We start from the raw sequence: 15,742 nt of genomic DNA, 5'->3' as shown, positions 1-15,742 counted from the left end.
GTGTACATGCAACCCTAAATACCTTGGATCTATGTTTTCTCTATTATACATGCAAATATGAACATCCAAGGTATTATCCTAATCTAACATACAAAACAATGGATATAACAAGATAGAATACATACCTTTAAGTTAGTGCTTGTCTTCATGAAGCTTGAGTGCCTAGTGCCCCAAGTGTGACACCTCAAATGGTTCACAATCATCAAAACACTTAGAATAACTTAGAGAGAATTCTACACTTCATGAAATCGGCTAGCCCTTTCTTACTCTCACTAGTGGCCGATTTTTCCTCAAGAATAAGATGCTTATATAGTTATACAATTAGGGTAAACCCTAATTGTCATGACTTTCCATTTCCTTGGATCCATGGGTTCAAATACACCATGGAGCATCCATGAAGCATCATATAGGTTTTGGCCCAACTAGATAATCCATGGAGCATTAGCCCACTATACAAGTATGGATGATTTACACAATCAACCCATATATTTAATTAGTCTTCTTTTGATCACTCAATTAATGCTAGATTAATTCTTGATCAATACTAATTAAATAATCTCATTATTCTTATTATTAATATACTAGAACTTATAATATATTAATAACCGTAAGTGTCTTATTTCTCTCATTATAGTCTATCCAAGTGCATGATGGTATGCAACCCAAATGGACCATACCGGGTCGGGTCAAGTCTTACCAATTATAGTTATGGACTTAGACATTAATCCAACAGTCTCCCACTTGGATAAGTCTAAAACTATTATTGCGTATGACTTCAGGAACCAACTGGCAATCGTAGCTCTCAAAAGCTTCTGTCGAAGTCTGACCTTGTAGATGAACTTTGATCTTGTCAATGACTTGTCCATTAGATAAGGGATCATATATTCCTCCATTCTAGATATCATATGGACTGAGACATGGATTATAATCATTCTCTCTGTCCATTTGTTGTTTCCCGATTTCCGATTTATGACGACTGACTAATTCAACAAATCAAATCAGTCCTGGCCCGACCGAGCACTTCCATTTGTCATCATCAAATCATCGAGGGGCCCACAGATATCGCTTTTATCCCGAAGGTAAAAGGAATGGATAAACTTCGACTGATATGGCTTGTTCTACTACTTGTTGAATCATACACAAAGGCACGTTTTATAACATCGAGTTACCAATGCGTTTCGTGCAATCAATGTACAACCAACTCATAGTAACAACTCATATCTCTAGGTTTGAAGAATATAAGATATTATCGTCTCATGATCACTCGTGATAAAACCCATGAAGTGTTTCCAATGAGCGCGGGTTGAATCCAATACTCAGAACTTATGAGCACTCATGAGTGTTGTAGCCATTTGTCCAACATCTTAGACCTCTACAAGCCAACCCATGACAGTCTTGATTCATATCTACTTCCAACATATGATCGACTGTGGATGGTTTGAATAACTTAGTCATTCCGGAAGAATAACCTAGTTTATTCGGGAAGTCAAAACATGCAAAGTGAAACACAATGATAATTGAATCCAATATGGTATCAAAACCTATGAACATAAATAAAACACCTTTTATTTATCACCATATGATTACACATTATTCATTGTATACTGTTTCAGCTATCAACTTTATTCTTGAATTTAAAACAATAGTTGTCCCATGCTCCAAGCATGTACACTATGTTTTTTCTAAACACTAGTCATGCCATACACCAAGTATGCATACTATGTTTGTCTATGATCTTTACTTTGTGAACTAGATCAATTGAACACAACTTCAATGATTCTCTTTTCACACTCCTAAATCCTTACTGCAAATGCAAGAATTCCAAATTCATGCCATTTACTGAAATCTGTTAGATTCTAAACTTATATGCATTGATCCGATTATGCACAAATTCACAAAGACTTGGCAACAATCATTACAGAGTATTCCAAAGGAGATCAACTCCTTGGAAACATCCTTCTTGCATTAAATTTCCTTAATCTTACACAGATTGAAATTTCTGACTTTGAAACATTTCCAGATTCATTTTGACTATCACTTCTGAATAAGAGTTGCCTCCTTACAGATTATATCAATATGGTCCTTCCAGAATTATCACTATACTTCCAACTGTCCTTGAGCAACCAATCTTTGATAAACCTTAGATTTTCCTCGACAATTGTTTAATCCTTTTAGTCATATCCAGTTCTAAACCTTTTCCCTTCTTAATGCCCTAGGCATTTGGAAAATTTTAGAAAGGATGAATATAGCACATGTAATCGGTCCTATATCCGAAGCATATAGGACACGATTCATGATGTCTCACATAAAGACTAAACCAGTCTTTTGCTATAACATTTCCATTTCTATTTGCCAAGTTCTCATAATTCATATTATGAAAAGGGATGTCGTAATCATAATCGAATTTTAGAACGCAAATAATGGAACCATATACAGAGTTTCCTTATGTTGAGCCATTCCAACATGAAATTCATATATATCCTTGACTAAATGATTAAAACCTCACAATCTAAGCTTATAAATTTGAGATGAAGTATAATTTCCTCTCCCTTAATTATAGCAAAACAACTTTTTCCCAATTGAAATCTTTTGTTTTTCTATAATTAACATTGCTAACTTGCAATACTTATCGTAATTATCATGCTCCCACTAACATGATGATTATTAGCATAACACTTATGCTCCCACTAGCTTTGACATGTACTCAGACAATACTTTATTGACTTACCAAAGTTCAGATTTCTGATACTAGATTGTTTTGATAAGACTTTATCAAAAACATACACCTTCCCTTAGATAGCACACCTGTGTGTCTAAACAATTATGAAGAGGGATGCCGTAATCATAATGGTTAGACCTTTTTGCCACTTCTCACAAGTCCAGGTTAGTGTGCCGGTAAACCACACACGCTCCACTAACGACTTTGAGAATGCAAATATCACATTTACTATCTAGCTAAATTCTACTTAGTGAAAGTGTTTCCTCACCATCATTTTCATGAATCGGAGAGAAACTTTATGACAATTAGATTTAATGGTGTATGTGTTCTTATCCATGTGAATTGTCAAAACCATAGTCACAAGACAAGGATAATGACAAATCCAAACTCAGATGGACTGAACTCAATCTTAATTTCTTGCCACCTGGTAGCTCAAGGGCCTACCATTGCTTCCAAGTTGTTGTGCAACACATTGAGAACTCTAAGAACTCATATGCAAAGCCAACTTTAACTGGAATGGGCACAGAATATGTCAACACGATAGGTTATAAACCTCAAGTCGTGTGCTAGTGAAGAACTTCAGGTTTTTATTCTTGATTAGTTCTTGAGACTTTCAAGACCTTTAAGACTCCCACTGTCCTCTTGACCTATAAGACTCCCTTGTCAAACATCCAAGAGATAGTGTGGATTCTAATCAAGACAAACACTTCACACAATTGGCCGAAGTTGGTCTTTGTTTTATCCAAAACATCACAACTTACCAATTTCAAATGTACAAGAGTAGAAAACTTTTACTCTTATATTTGTCAAGTGTTTTAAACATTCTTTAAGACATGTCACTCAAATTACAATCTTGGAGTATGACTCTAAGACTTGTATTGGAACGAAGTATGACTCATCTTCTTGATTTAACCATTTCAACAATTCAAGATCCCTTCTTCTTAGTCATAAGAATGCACTAAGACTTCCTTAGAGAACTAATTTTGATATGGTTTCTTAATCATTAAGATGATCACAAAACTGATACTAAAGTACTCTCCCATCTTTTCAGATTTGAGGAACTTTTATCCTTCTGCCTAATTTGATTCTTCTTATTCGTTCTGCCTTACATTGGAACCTTTTCCAATGTCTTAGAGTTACACTTAAGCTTGTAAGTATAATCATATTTACTGAGCTTTAGTAAACTATGACGAATAGTCTTATCAATCTTTTGTGGTGGACTTAATCAGTGCACATGACTATGTACTCGATCCCTTAGTCCATTACTTGACTCACACATCCATGTGAATAAGTAATTAGTCTTAATTTTTCCAATACTTGAAAAGTTCTCATTCATCATGCTATACAACTTGCATGATTCCAAGTCCCGGTCCAATTGAGACTTTGGATGATGAGAATCTTTCCTTATTTGGTAAATTTAGACATTACCACAAATGATGGAATCAATTTCATATTTCCACTCTTGCTATTAATGGAATCATATAAGCAACAATTTTTTTCTCAAATGCCATTGTAAGGATATTTTTAAAATAAATAAAATCAAAATTTTCTTTTATTTTAAAACTATGCGGAAAAACTTATCCTTACAATCCATATGAAAACTTGTTGTTATCTATTCCTTAGCAATATCTCATAACTCCTAAGAAGTAGCTCAAGAATCCGATTTTCAAACTACGCGATAGAAATCCATCTACGTGATCAAATTCAACATATTCTTTCTTTAAGTTTCTTCACTTTTCTTTGATTCTTAAAACATTACCATGTGACCTAGTCACATCATGCATCCGGAATCTCAGAATAGAAACTTAACAGAGTTAGATTAGTGGACTTTACCTGAAGTAGAGTCAATCTTATTGACTTTAACATCCTTAGGTAAATTTGGCAGCTTCGCAAATAATGACCCTTACTTTGGCAATATAAACATATGGACCCTTTGATAATAGTACACAGGACTATTACAGACTTAGCCTTTTTCTCTTTACCATTTGGTCAACCTAGTTGACTATGGTCAATCCCTTTCCTTGGGAAGAGAATGTTTTTTCTGTATATCCAGTGTCACCATTGTCAATGTCCATAAAGTTTCAGGAAGTTGATCTTAGCAAATAGATAAGATCATTAAGGGTCTTGTCATAGTCTGTTTCATAGGTGTTCCAAAAGAACTCACTATGTGACTTAGAAAGTGATTGAACCACCAACTTTCTCAAGACTTTGACACCCTTCTCTCCCGGCTTGTCAATATGTGACTACATCTCCAAGATGTAATCACACCTAGACCTTGCCTTTCCAATAGGGCTTGAGTGACTTTGAACTTGTGGGTTGGGAGAATAATTTGAGGAGGTGAAAGAAGTATGATTTCCAAGGGACATCATCTTCATTTAGGAAAGCTTGTTTCAAGAGATTTGGGAAGATCATAAATGTCTAAACCAAACATGTTTTGGGAGATATTCAAGATAGTTGATCTAAAGTCCTTAATATGACACCCAATCTAAAATATTAAGGCTAGGACCCAACAAACTATTTTATAACTTAGAAGAGGGATGCCGTAATCCAAGCTATAAAATATTTGAAGGTAGGTGAATGACGATTCACCAATTTCCACCAAGATAAACGAAATGTATTATTAGGTTTTAATTGGTTTTTGAAACTCCTAGATCTTTGAGATTCATTGAACTGTTCAATGGCATGTTTCAATCTCGAGTGTGCCCTTCAGGTTTTGTGACTGGGATGCCGAGGATCACAAAACAAGGTGTGAAGTAACCATGCAAATTACTTGGTACCCTTAAGTGTTTACCCCTCAATCGATGTGCCGGTTAACCACACACGCTCCATCGATACTATGATAAACATTAAGTTACCCTTTTCCTACCTTGTTAAATACGAGTTAGTGTGTCGGTTAACCACACATGCTCCACTAACCGACTTAAACAAATTGCAAAGTGTAATTTGATGGATTAGCACCTTATTCACATTTTCCTAAGTAACTAAGATTGGGTATTATTTAGAGTTTAGTTACTTAGTATTTTATCATTAATACTTTTAATGAAGGGAGAATTATAGTCATGTCAAACCCGTTCGGCTAACGACCCTCCACCAGTCAAGCAAGCGGTGGGTGAGAGTGGACACCCATTAAGTTGCCATTTTATAGGCAACAACCTTATACCCACCTTATAGACCGGCTTCGTGAATGAGGCGTACTAGCGGTAAGACCGACTTTACTCTTATACATATATATATATATATATATATATATATATATATATATATATATATATATATATATATATATATATTATTAACTTATAATATTATAAAGTATAAGGGTTGAATTTTAACTTTTTAAAATTCTAAGGGCTAACTTGGAATTAAAGTATTCATATGAGAAAACTTTACAAATTCCAAAACTTGAGGGCAAGTTGTGAAACTATTCAAAACTAATTAATTCCATAACTTATGTATTTAAAGTAGTTTTAATCCAAAAACTCTTCAAGTTCCATAACTTGTGGACAAATTATGGAAGACTTTAAACTAATAAAGAATTAACTTTTCTTTATTTTATAACTTATGGAATTAATTAAGGTTACATTATTTTTTTTATTTAATTTAATGAAGAGACTCTTGGTCCTCCATAACTTGAGGACAAATTATGGAGTCATAACTCCAATTAATTAGAACTAGACTCTTCATTTTTGTAACCTTTGTCAACTTTATGAGTTTTATGAAACTTAAATGTGACTCTTCATGTAACTTGAGGATAAGTTAGACAAACACATTTTATACTCAACTCTTAGATTAAAATGGAATGAAAACAACTATTTCAATTAACTATTTTATTAATCTAAGCAACTCATAAGAACAAGATAATTCAAATCAAACTTTTTCATGTAATTAGTCTAAACTTTAAACTAATACAAAACATGAATCTATTGACAATTATCTTTGAAGATGGATTAGCGTGAACATTACCACATTAAAAAACAAGTTTATAAGTTCAAAAACAACTTAGGGTAATGTTCCTAGTTCATTTCTAGCCAAAAACCTCGAAAGTATGATGTCTGGGGTCCAACTCGTCGAGTGCATGAACACAACTCGGCGAGTTGGATGCATTTTGCCTTGGACTCGTCGAGTCCCTTCATGGACTCGGCGAGTCTGCTAGGCTGACAGCACCAATTTCGATTTTTCAGCTTGTATTGCAAGTATAACAAGAAAACAAGCCTAGGCTCTGATACCACTGTTGGGTTATGAGCATTCTAACACTCTTAAGTGTACATGCAACCCTAAATACCTTGGATCTATGTTTTCTCTATTATACATGCAAATATGAACATCCAAGGTATTATCCTAATCTAACATACAAAACAATGGATATAACAAGATAAAATACATACCTTTAAGTTAGTGCTTGTCTTCATGAAGCTTGAGTGCTTAGTGCCCCAAGTGTGACACCTCAAATGGTTCACAATCATCAAAACACTTAGAATAACTTAGAGAGAATTCTACACTTCATGAAATCGGCTAGCCCTTTCTTACTCTCACTAGTGGCCGATTTTTCCTCAAGAATAAGATGCTTATATAGTTATACAATTAGGGTAAACCCTAATTGTCATGACTTTCCATTTCCTTGGATCCATGGGTTCAAATACACCATGGAGCATCCATGAAGCATCATATGGGTTTTGGCCCAACTAGATAATCCATGGAGCATTAGCCCACTATACAAGTATGGATGATTTACACAATCAACCCATATATTTAATTAGTCTTCTTTTGATCACTCAATTAATGCTAGATTAATTCTTGATCAATACTAATTAAATAATCTCATTATTCTTATTATTAATATACTAGAACTTATAATATATTAATAACCGTAAGTGTCTTATTTCTCTCATTATAGTCTATCCAAGTGCATGATGGTATGCAACCCAAATGGACCATGCCGGGTCGGGTCAAGTCTTACCAATTATAGTTATGGACTTAGACATTAATCCAACAGATTGTACTCCAGACGACCGAGCAAATTCAGCAGATCAGGAAGAGGTTGTTGACTGTGCAGAGTCGCCAGAAGAGTTATGCAGATAGGCGGCGGTCCGAGCTCGAGTTTCAGGTTGGTGACCTTGTGCTCCTAAAGGTCTCTCCTTGGAAAGGAGTGATATGATTCAGGAAGAGGGGAAAGTTGGGACCCCGGTATATTGGACCGTTCAGGGTAATTGCTAGGGTTGGCCGGGTAGCCTACCGGTTAGATGTACCTGCTGAGTTGGGGCAGATCCATGATACCTTTCATGTCTTGCAGTTGAGGAAATGTATTGCCGACGAGTCGGCAGTGGTGCCATTGGATGATATTCAGGTGGATGCAGGCCTGAACTATGTCGAGAGCCTAGTAGCGATTAGGGACCGAAAAGTTAAGGTTCCGAGGAACAAGGAAGTACCCCTAGTAAAAGTGTAGTGGCAACAACGGAAGGGGTACGAGCTGACATGGGAGTCCGAGTCTGAGATGCGGGATCAGTATCCAGAGTTGTTATCAATATGAGACTTCGGGGGCGAAGTCTGGTTCTAGTGGGGGTGAATTGTAACAGCCCGAAATCCAGGTATTCTTCTGTTTTGGATTAAATTCTTAATTTAGGGTTTCCATGTTAGGCGAGTACTGTCACACCCCGAAAATCAAAGGCGGAAACATTTCCGGGGTAGACTACCACGTTGTGTATCAAATCCAATGTACATAGTAATCACAGTAAACAACCATTACATTACATATATATGAAAGTTTACATTTGTTTCAAAAGTAAAAATATACAAGATATAGATACAAAACCATGGGATCGTTATCCCGTATAAGATATAGTTAAAGACCATGGGGAAAGACATCCCGTACAAGTTACAGGTATAAAACCATGGGATCACTATCCCGTATAAGACATAGATACAAAACCATGGGATCACTATCCTGAAAGATATAGATATAAAACCATGGGATCACTATCCCAAAAGATATAGATATAAAACCATGGGATCACTATCCCGTATAAAATATAGATGCAAAACCATGGGATCACTATCCCGAACGAGATATAGTTTCTAAACCCAAACTGTGAATAAGCTAATATTAATACATGTTATGAGCCGGGTAACCATGCTAATACGACAACGTGACCTCCTTGACGTTTGTCAGACGTCGAAACGATATCCAGAAATTTGTCACCCCAGGCATGCCCGCCTAACTGTAGCTAGCAGTTAAGGTGTGGGATTGTCAGTCCCGAATAGATCTATTCACAAATTCCGCGCTCTCCCTCCAGGAGACTCTGGTTACACTTCCGGGGAGGATTTACTGATCATCAATAAAGGGTAGTGACTATCTCACAAACCAGTACTAAACTATTCACAGGGTTCTCATAAGATATCGACATACAGAGGATTATGAAACATAGTATAGTAAATATAGATACATACAATGAAATTATCTGACAATACATTCAAATGATATAGAGATAAACTGAATCAGACATAGTTTATCTAATAACTTTATATAGATATCAACATCTGATAGAAAGAATAGAAAAGACCCCCAAATTATTCCCATAATAATTTGATTAGTTTGATTGTTTCCTTAACTAAAATTCTTTTAGTTGTAATTGATAAGTCATTCCTTATGCTCAGCATAATACATAAGGAGTAAAAGAGTTTATAAGGTTGTCAGATATAATTTGAAACATATCAATGTTATAGTTTGAAAACAGTTATAGTTTGCTTGTATTCCCCCCCCCCCCCTTGAAAACATTGAAAACAGTGAAAAAGCCGTAGGGGTATGAACTCACCGGACGAGATATGAGACGGTTTGGATGCTAAGAGTTGATTCGGGACTTGTAAACACACGAGGTTCCTAATTATGATGTAAAGATACACATTTGTATCTAATTAGGACTTAGATTGATTGTTGGATAGGGACAATTGCTTCAAGTCGCGAAAACACTCCGATACAAGTGTTTGGAGGGACTCGGGTGGCGTTTAGGGACATGAATGATGCGAGGGACTTAGGAAATGAGTTGGGACTTCAAAGGAACACCCCCTTTAGGGAGTTTACGGCCACAAGACCCATTCCCCATGAGTTTACGGCTGTAAACTCATGGTGGGGTCAAATATGGGCAAAAGTGACTTCAAACACTTAGGGGAATTTTTCTAGGTTTGGTTCAAAGTCTTGGAATGGATTTTTAACATCAAAATGACACATTTTAGGGAGTTTACGGCGTAGCATGGTCTCATGGCCCTAAACTCCTATAAATCCATGAAAAGTTGTGTTTTTGGATCCCAAACTAATCACATGTGATTGCTAAAATTGTACCAAGGCCTTATATGCATTTGTTTGTAATTTTGAAGGGATTTTTGGAGTTTACGGCCAATGAGACCCTTCTCATGGTCGTAAACTCTCATAGAGAGTAAATCCTTGTGTTTTAATGCCAAAAACTTGTTTGTATGGACTTCTAAAATTCATTCCAAGGCTTTAGGGGTGGTTTAATGACATTTTGACATGTTTTTATGAGTTTACGGCCAAAGGCTATGTGCTTAGGCCGTAAACTCCTAAATGTGATGCATTTGATGTGTTTAAGGTCTCCAAACCATTTTTAGATGATTCTAGGATTTACCACAAGGACATTGGTTGAGTTTCGGGGCATTTGGACATGCTTAAAGACACTTAATCCCCCATTTAGAGGAGTTTACGGCCCAAGCACATGTCTTGGGCATAAACTGTTGTTTTTCCCCCAAAATGATGTTTCATGTGTCCAAATGCAATTTTCAATGTTCTATAATTCGTAACTAATACATATGAGTGATTTGGAAGGGTTTAAGGGCATGAAAACCCTAGTTTAATGAGTTTACGGCCCAAGTATGATCCTTGGCCGTAAACTCCTTCAAACTTCACAAAGTTCATGCTTTAATTGTTTAGAGTCCATATCTTGAAGCCATTTAGCCATATCTAAGTCCCAAACTTGTCAAGGAGGGGTTTAAAGGCTCAAAAACCCACTTAATATGAGTTTACGGCCAATGAATGATCCATGGCCGTAAACTCATGAATATGGTCATAAATCATGTTTTGAATTTGAAGGCTAAGGAGGTTACAATACAAGCTAAGGAAAGTACCTTAGAGATTTGAAGCCCTAAATTTGAGTTTTGGACCCTTAAACTTGGATTTAGGAGAGAGGTTAGAGAGAGAGTAGAGAGAGAAGGAAAAAGCTTCAAATGGATGCTAGAACACATTTATATAGGTCTTAAAACTTGTACACGGTGGAATTCTACCCGATACCGACGTTAAACGCGGCTTTTGGTCGCACCAGATTAAGTTACCGTCACCCGGCAGGGACATTTTTAAAACTTATGAAATAATTATATTCGGGCTAATTACGTGAGTTCCTGAGTGATTTAGACACTCATTAAATTAAAATAAACATATAAGTTTATATAATTAACTCCAAAGAGAAAATGGAACGAATTGGATAACGGCGACTTTTCGGGTAGAACGGGTTTTGGCGACGAACAATTTCGGGTTGTTACATTATCCCCCCGTTAGAGGGAAGTTCGTCCCGAAATTCAAAGAATACGATATAGATCATGAGTTTGAAATGAGATACAAATGAATTTGTTACTTTGGATCTTCACTTTCTCAAGTGGAATCGGGTCTCTACTGGGCGTTCTAGTGAATTGTCACTATCGGGGCGTGTCTTCGTTTCGCATCTTGACTCTCTCTCAATCTATGTTATCAATCGGTTTTCTCATGGAAGTTCCAACCCTTGATGACTTCGGTTTCCTCAAGGAATCACTAGGGTTTCGTTGAGTAGAAGCTTCTAAGGATTCGAAACATGATGTACTGGATAGATGTTAACAAGTTCTAAGAGCATTCAAACCTTGAAGATTGCTGAATCAATCTCTACAAAGACCTCGAAAAGTCTGAGGTGGGACTAAACTTTAGACGTTCGAATGAAATTCCCGGAAACTCTTCGGGACAAACATTTAGTAGAAATGGCTACTAACTTCCCGTTTCTCAATGATCACAGAAACGAGGGATGTGTGGTAATTCGTATCAGAGAAACTTTTGAGTTTTAAAGCATGAAACAATACGAAGGTTTGATGCCGAAGATCATGAGAGTTAGGTCGAGGAAAAAGATATAGACAGGTGACCCTCTCGAAATCAGGATAACAACATGAATGAGACTCAGTCATTCCATGTTAAACGTAGCATCAAAGTATTCTCGTGAAAAGTTTTTCCTGTTTAACCGAATGGGACAGAATAGTCCTCTGGACTGAGGATTCAATCTATAGATACGAAGTTAGGGTTCTCAATCTCATTGGTTAGTCGTCTCGATGATACACATTTCGATCACATACGAAGGGTGAAGTTTAGAGAACGTTCAAATAGATAGGTAATAGGCTTCCCTCTAAATACCGGAATCGAAAAGAGTTGCAGGTATAAGAGTTATCAAAGAGAGGTATACCTGCGGCGACAGAGGTATCAGTGGTGGTAGTTGCTTTGGGGAAATTCCTTTTGAAGTGCCATGCTTCACCACAATTGTAGCAGGCTGGACTGATTCCTGCTCCCGATGATTGGTTCGTTGACTTGGCCGGTTTTCTGCAGGTTCGAGCAAGATGGCCCTTTTTGCCACAGCTGTCGCAGATCCTTTCGCGGCATGGACCAGGAATGTGGTGATGGTAGTTTCACTTACCACACCACGGAAGACTGCCAGTGTATCCACTGGTGGGAGTTTGGGCTGTGGATCCAACAGCTGAGACAGCAACAGGGGCAGTAGTAGCATGGACTGCTACCGTTTGTTGTTTCTTAGAAGACCCTTTCGTACTTGGGGCCTTTCGCTTGTTCGGAGATTTCTTTTTTACTTTCCCTCCACTTGTGTCTGATTCAGGAGTGGTAGTTTCCTCATCAGAGTTGTCTTCGTGATCGATCAAGGCATTTAGCGCTGTCGTACGTGTCTGGCTTTGCAGCCAAGACATTCCCTTTAGTTGGCTGGGTCAATCCCCAGATGAATCTATCGATATTTTTACTCTCCGGGGTAACCATTCCCGGATAGAGTAATGCTAGGTCATCGAATCTTGAAGTATAAGCAGTTATGTTGGAACCTTTCATCTTAAGGTTCCAGAGTTCATGTTCTAGTTTCTGAATTTCGCCCCGAGGGAAATACTCTGCGAGAAGAAGCTCCTTCATAGATTCCCAACCCATAGCATTTGCTACAGGTAGAGTTAAGGATTTGACTCGGCCGTTCCACCAAGTCAGGGCTTTATCAAGGAAGGTACAGGCGGCAAACTTGACTTTGTCAGACTCCTAACAGGCACATATTTCGAAGATTGACTCGATTTTCTCGAACCATCGAGTCAGGGAAATGACACCTCCAGTGCCATCAAAGGTTGTGGGCTTCACGTTCATGAAGTCTTTGTAGGAACCCTCTCTTCGGTGTTCCTGGCTGTCTTCTGGATTTTGGGGTTGAGGACCACCTCTGGAGCCATCGGGATTTATTTGTGACATAGCTGCCACCATTGCAGCAGTCAGAACTGTCTGAAGTGATGCGAGATCAAATTGAGGAGAAGGTGGTGGTGGAGGAGGATTGTCCTTGTTCTTCGAGCTAGGTCTCTTTCTTGGAGGCATCTTGATCTAAAAAGATGAGGAAAGAGAGGATTATAAGTCCTCTGAATTGAATCAAGAGATATGGAACAAGTGATATCTCATCAAGACAGATATAGCATCATACTAAGCGATAAAGCAGGAAAGAGTTATCAAGACAAAACATTTTATCGCTAGAGGGATGTTCAAGTAACTTCGTGTATATGAGGATTTTCTACGAAGGATTGGCTCGAGAAATACTCCCATAGTATTTCATGGTTCGCTGCAGCGACGACTCGTTGTTTGAGATATTAGGTAAGTTTTAGGCATGCTGCGTACCACAGTCACTCCCAAGCACATGTTGGCCGTGTCTCGAATGAATATAGTTGGCCAGGCTATATTGATCCTAGACACGACTACATAACTGCCCAGGTTTAACCGTAGTGTACAACACCCGTTTACTTATGTTTTGTTCTACTTGTAGTTACGGATTTCGACGGTTCGGTATACTTGTATACTTTTGAAAATATTTATAGTTTTGAAGATACTTTTAATTCAGAGCACTGAGGCCCTTTAGTGTTTATAGTTTTATACCATGTAAGGTTTGGTATACTCCGTTCACTATAAACAAGGGCTCTGATACCAATCTATCACACCCCGAAAATCAAAGGCGGAAACATTTCCGGGGTGGACTACCACGTTGTGTATCAAATCCAATGTACATAGTAATCACAGTAAACAACCATTACATTACATATATATGAAAGTTTACATTTGTTTCAAAAGTAAACTTATACAAGATATACATATGCATCATATTAACAAAAGTTGAGACGAGTCTTCCACGCACTCCGTCTTCACCAAAAGGAGATCACCGGGTACCTGTCTAACTTGGACCTGAGAATACAAGCGGTTTGAAAATCAACATAAAGCTGGTGAGTTCATAAGCGGTTTTGTTTTATGAAAATGTATCGATTTCCTTTAGTTTCCGAAAAAAAATTTTATCCAAGAAAATCCCATATTTTCTTATGTGATGTTGGTTTAGTTATCATTTGTTACCAATTCGATTATGTGTTGTATTTTACCCCAGGAAAATCCCATATTTTCCTAATTGTAAGATTGGTTATATATCACAAAGTATAGTTTAATACACAAAACTATATAATGAAAATCTTGGGATCACTATCCCGAAAGAGATATAAGATAGTACGACACATATGAAAGTACAGATTTAAGATCATGGGACTATCATCCAGGACTAAACACGAGATAAGTTGATGTATATATGAAAATATAGATTGAAACCTTGGGATCACTATCCCGGATAAGATACAGATTTGGAAAACCATGGGATCACTATCCCGTATAAGATATAGATACAAAACCATGGGATCATTATCCCGTATAAGACATAGTTAAAGACCATGGGGAAAGACATCCCGTACAAGTTATAGGTATAAAACCATAGGATCACTATCCCGTATAAGACATAGATACAAAACCATGGGATCACTATCCCGAAAGATATAGATATAAAACCATGGGATCACTCTCCCGAAAGATATAGATATAAAACCATGGGATCACTATCCCGTATAAAATATAGATGCAAAACCATGGGATCACTATCCCGAACGAGATATAGTTTCTAAACCCAAACTGTGAATAAGCTAATAGTAATACATGTTGTGAGCCGGGTAACCATGATAATACGACATAGTGACCTCCTTGACGTTTGTCAGACGTCGAAACGATATCCAGAAATTTGTCACCCCAGGCGTGCCCGCCTAACTGTAGCTAGCAGTTAAGGTGTGGGATTGTCAGTCCCGAATAGATCTATTCACAAATTTTGCGCTCTCCCTCCAGGAGACTCTGGTTACACTTCCGGGGAGGATTTACTGATCATCCATAAAGGGTAGTGACTATCTCACAAACCAGTACTAAACTATTCACAGGGTTCTCATAAGATATCGACATACAGAGGATTATGAAACATAGTATAGTAAATATAGATACATACAATGAAATTATCTGACAATACATTCAAATGATATAGAGATAAACTGAATCAGACATAGTTTATCTAATAACTTTATATAGATATCAACATCTGATAGAAAGAACAGAAAAGACCCCCAAATTATTCCCATAATAATTTGATTAGTTTGATTGTTTCCTTAACTAAAATTCTTTTAGTTGTAATTGATAAGTCATTCCTTATGCTCAGCATAATACATAAGGAGTAAAAGAGTTTATAAGGTTGTCAGATATAATTTGAAACATATCAATGTTATAGTTTGAAAACAGTTATAGTTTGCTTGTATTCCCCCCCCCCCCCCTTGAAAACATTGAAAACAGTGAAAAAGCCGTAGGGGTATGAACTCACCGGACGAGATATGAGACGGTTTGGATGCTAAGAGTTGATTCGG

Source organism: Lactuca saligna, chromosome 8 (assembly GCF_052625555.1).
Source record: "Lactuca saligna cultivar CGN05327 chromosome 8, ASM5262555v1, whole genome shotgun sequence".
NCBI lineage: Eukaryota > Viridiplantae > Streptophyta > Magnoliopsida > Asterales > Asteraceae > Lactuca > Lactuca saligna.
This window is presented reverse-complemented; position numbering follows the sequence as displayed.